Below are 5,142 nucleotides of genomic sequence, written 5' to 3'. Positions count from 1 at the left end.
TAGGCATTCTAAAGCCTATTTAAACACTGGAAGAGGCACTTAGGAGGGAGACACGGAGTAGGAAGCAATGAATTACTCAAGGGAAGCCGATTGGTCCATCTCAGAAGCCGGATTCATCGTCAAGACTGAAGATCTCCCTTTAATTTCCATTCAAGGGTTTTGGGATTTCTTTATGTTTTTTTTTATCTTTATTCTTTTGAGATGTTTTCTTTCTTTGTTATGAACTAAACCCCTTAAATACCTAATGGGAATGAAACCTAAGACAGATCTTGTTATTATTATCTGAATTGTGTGATAAATATTTAACTTGTTCTTAATTATGTGTTCTTAATTCTTGTTTTAATATTCCAGGATATTGATTCAAGTTAATGCTCTTATTTAGGGGAGGAATAGAGTCTGTTTAAGAGTAAATTTGTCATAATTAGGTGGAGTTGATTGCACGTCTAGAGATAGGGTGATAAGATTTTACCGGATTAGGGTGAAACCTAATAAGGGGATCCATAGATCGAGTTAATGCAACACTAAGGCGTTAATTAGAAAGAGATTTCAATTAATCAACCTAGGGTTAGACGTTATTAGTCTCGAGAGAGATAATAATATAACTTAGGGATTTCTACGGATCAAGTCAAATGAATAAATCATCTGATTCAGAGTCAAATAACAAGTGAAGTCTAGGTGGATTTTTCCTTGGGTATTGTCTTAATCAATCGAATTTTCCCAAAAGCTTTTCCCCAATTTCTCTCTGTGCACTCTTAGTTTAGTTAATTAGTTTAGATAAACAAATCCCTTAATTTTTAGGCTAGATAATAAAAAGGAAGTAATTACTAGTACTCTTGGTTCCTTTGGGTTCGACAATCCCGTCTTGCTAAAGCTATACTACTGTTCGATAGATACACTTGCCTTCATCGTGATAATAGTTAGTTTCAAGAACGATTAATTATAAATTTTTAAAACCTGTCGTGAATATCACGTATCAAGTTTTTGGCGCCGTTGCCGGGGAACGAAGATATTAGGAACACTCGATTTTTATTACTTTAGCCATTTTACTTTATTTGCAATTTAAATTTTTATTTTATTTTCTAAATTTTTCTTTTATACGTTCCTGGTAGGTTTTTATAGTGTATGACTAGAAGAAACCCGTCGGGACCATTACTGTTTGATAGTGGGATCGATCGCACAGTTTACAGAAACCGAAGAAAAATAAGGTGAAGCTTACGATACACAGAGGAAGAGCAAGAGGACGATACTTTAACCACAACCGATGAGATGACTGAAAACCAAGAAAACCCGCTACCTCTTGCAATTGCAGCTAATCATAATCCTGCTCCACGCACTATGTATGATTATGCTAAGCCTACTTTAATAGAAACTGAGTCAAGTATAGTTAGGCCTGCTGTTGCTGCAAATAATTTTGAACTGAAACCTAACACAATTCAGATGATACAACAATTTGTTCAGTTTGATGGTTTGCAGGACGAGGATCCCAATGCTTACTTGGCAAATTTTTTAAAGTTTTGTGACACTTTTAAAATCAATGGCATTTTTGATGATGCCATTCGCTTTTGGCTGTTTCCCTTTTCGTTGAGGAATGAGGCTAAACAATGGTTGAACTCGTTACCATGAGGGTCAATCACTACTTGGGAACAAATGACCGAAAAGTTTTTTTTAAAATATTTTCCACTAGCTAAAACAGCCAAATTACGTAATGATATCTCCTCTTTAGTACAGATGGATTTAGAAACACTCGATGATGCATAGGAGAGATACAAGGATCTGTTGAGAAGGTGCCCTTACCATGGGTTACTACTCTGGCTACAGGTTCAATCGTTTCACAATGGCCTGAATCCTTCGACTCGACAGATGATCGACGCAACGGCTAGCCGAACTATCAATAATAAGACACCTGAGGATGCTTATGAATTTATAGAAGAGATGTCACTGAATAATTATCAGTGGCAAGTTATAAGGACAAAAACAACGAAAACAGTTGGCATTTTTAACCTCAATTCGGTCACCATGCTCTCTAATAAGGTAGAAATTTTGAATAGAAAAATTGACGGTTTTCTTGGTTCTTCATAGGTTCACCCAGTAATGTAGTGCAAAGCAATTGGAGGTGGATCAAGCAATTCAGAATACCCACCCTATAGAGAACGAGCAGTTAAATTACATGGGTAATAATCCTCGATCTCAAAATAATCCTTATAGTAATACTTACAATGCAGGTTGGAGGAACTGCTCAAACTTCTCATTGGGAGGCCAAGGGAATTATAGAGGACGTACTTGTAAAAGTAGATAAATCTATATTCTCTATTGATTTCGTTGTGCTTGACATGGATGAAGATGTTGAGGTGCCTTTAATCTTAGGTCGGCCATTTTTAGCCACTGCTAGGGCTGTAATTGATGTGGGTGATGGTAAATTGGTACTTAGAGTAGGTGACGAAGAGATTTTTTTTAAAATTTATGATGCCATGAGATTTTCTAGGGAACAGGATAACTCATGTTATTTTATTGACTCTATTGATCATGCTACTTAAGATTCTTTTCAGGAAATCATACACAAGGACACGATAAAACTGTGTCTCGCCCAAGGAGAGCGGGTGGATGATGATTCTAAGATAGGAACTGAACTAAACTCTAATGAAACCTCCCCAAAACTAGCAGAATATGAGGGAATTAAGGTAAAAGATAAACTTAAGCAAAAACCCTCTATTGAAGAACCTCCTAAATTGGAACTTAAGCAATTGCTGAATCACTTAGAATATGCATTCCTTGGAAATAATGCTACATTACCGGTAATTATTGCATCCAACTTGCAACCTAAGGAGAAAGAGGAATTACTTCAAGTATTAAAAGAGCATAAAAGGGCCATAGCTTGGAAAATTTTTGACATTAAAGGGATCAGCCCTTCTTTTTGCACCCATAAAATTTTAATGGAATATGAATATAAACCATGCGTGCAAGCCCAAAGACTATTGAACCCCAACATGAAGGAAGTTGTTAAAGCTGAGGTAATTAAACTCCTAGATGTTGGAATTATTTATCCTATTTCTGACAGTTCTTGGGTGAGTCCAGTGCAGGTTGTTCCTAGGAAGGGAGGCATGACTTTTATAGCCAATGAGAAAAATGAATTAATCCCAACACGGATAGTCGCAGGTTGGAGAGTGTGCATTGATTATAGGAAGCTAAATGATGCCACGAGAAAAGATCACTTCCCCCTTCTATTCATTGACCAAATGTTGGAAAGATTGTCAGGGCACATGTACTACTGCTTTTTAGACGGACGCTCTAGCTATTTCCAAATCCCAATAGCTCCTGAAGATCAAGAAAAGACTACATTTACATGTCCATATGATACGTTTGCTTATCGTAGAATGCCTTTTGGATTATGTAATGCTCCTACTACTTTTCAACGCTGCATGATAGCTATTTTTGATGAACTCGTAGAAGACGTCATGGAGGTGTTTATGGATGATTTCTCAGTTTTCGTTAACTCTTTCCATCTTTGCCTAAAAAAATGTAAGGAAACAAACCTTGTGCTTAACTGGGAAAAATGTCACTTTATGGTTCAAGAAGGTATTGTGTTAGGACATAAAATTTCTAGTATAGGGATTGAGGTTGATAAATCTAAAATTGAAACCATTGAAAAACTACCTTCCCCTAATTCGGTTAAGGCTATTAGAAGCTTTTTAGGACATGCTGGGTTTTATAGAAGATTTGTTAAAGACTTTTCTAAAATAGCTAAGCCTTTGATTAAATTACTAGAAAAAATGTACCTTTTAATTTAAATCAGGAGTGTTTAGAAGTATTTAATACGTTAAAGGATAAATTGACTAAAGCTCCAATTATAATTGCACCTGATTGGAATTTACCTTTTGAACTAATGTGAGATGCGAGTGATTTTGCAGTAGGTGCAGTTCTGGGGCAGCGAAGAGATAAACATTTTCATCCTATCTATTATGCTAGTAGAACTTTGATAGCTGCAAAAGAAAACTACACCACCACGGAGAAAGAGCTGCTAGCTGTGGTTTTTGCATTCGATAAATTTAGGCCATATTTAATATTGTCTAAAGTTTTTGTTTATGCTGACCATTCCGCCCTTCACCACCTTTTGACTAAAACTGATGCAAAACCTCAACTCATTCGATGGATCTTATTATTGCAGGAATTTGACTTCAAGATTAAGGATAAGAAAGGAGATGAAAATCTCGCGGCTGACCATCTCTCCAGGCTTGAAAACTCAAGTATCAAAGAGCCAGATGACATTGAAATAAATGATTTATTCCCTGAAGAATAATTTTTTGCTATATTTGATTCTGAGGTACCTTGGTGTGTAGATATTGCAAATTTTTTAGCCGCTAACGTTATCCCAAAAGGGTTGACACATCAGCAAAGGAAGTGATTCTTCACTGATGTGAAAAACTACTTCTGGGAAGACCCTTTTCTTTTCCATAAATGTGCAGATCAAATCATTAAGAGATGCGTTACAAGGACAGAAACATTAAAAACCTTAGAACATTGCCACTCAGGACCAACTGGAGGACATTACAGTGGAAATAAGACCACACATAAAGTTCTCGAATCAGGTTTTTATTGCCCACTCTATTCAAAGACGCCAACAAGTATGTTACTTCTTGTGACAAATGTCAAAGGATAGGTAATATATCCAAACGTGATGAAATGCCTCAGACATATATGCTCTCATGTGAAATATTTGACGTTTGGGGTATCAACTTCATGGGTCCATTCCCTAGTTTATTCGGGAATAAATACATCTTAGTAGCTGTTGATTATATGTCCAAATGGGTTGAAGCCCAAGCTTTACCTACTAATGATACTAAAGTAGTGGTATGATTTCTTAAGAAACTTTTCTCTCGATTTGGTACACCTAGAGCAATTATCAGTGATAGGGGTACTCATTTTTCTAACGCCCAATTTGACGAGACCCTTAAGAAATACGGAATTCATCACAGAACAGCTACCCCTTATCACCCTCAAACTAGTGGCCAAGTCGAAGTAGCGAACTGAGAGCTTAGACATATCCTAGAAAAGACAGTAGAATTAAACAGGAAGGATTGGGTGATGAAAGTAGGTGATGCTTTTTGGGCTTATAGAATTGCTTTTAAGACTCCCATAGGAACATCA

At 36.5% G+C, this 5,142-nt stretch overlaps 1 non-coding gene across 1 annotated transcript; it reads right to left on the bottom strand.

Annotated features, from left to right (window-relative positions):
• Nucleotides 1–1,695: 1,695 nt before the first annotated feature.
• Nucleotides 1,696–1,802, bottom strand: LOC128294502 (small nucleolar RNA R71). Its single transcript, XR_008284811.1, has one exon. It is a non-coding gene; the product is annotated as a small nucleolar RNA R71 (small nucleolar RNA).
• Between the last annotated feature and the right edge of the window lie 3,340 nt (nucleotides 1,803–5,142).

This window comes from Gossypium arboreum, chromosome 6, assembly GCF_025698485.1.
Source record: "Gossypium arboreum isolate Shixiya-1 chromosome 6, ASM2569848v2, whole genome shotgun sequence".
In the NCBI taxonomy this organism is placed as follows: Eukaryota; Viridiplantae; Streptophyta; class Magnoliopsida; order Malvales; family Malvaceae; genus Gossypium; species Gossypium arboreum.
The sequence above is the reverse complement of the archived record's forward strand: the minus strand, read 5'-3'. Positions and strand labels throughout refer to the sequence as shown.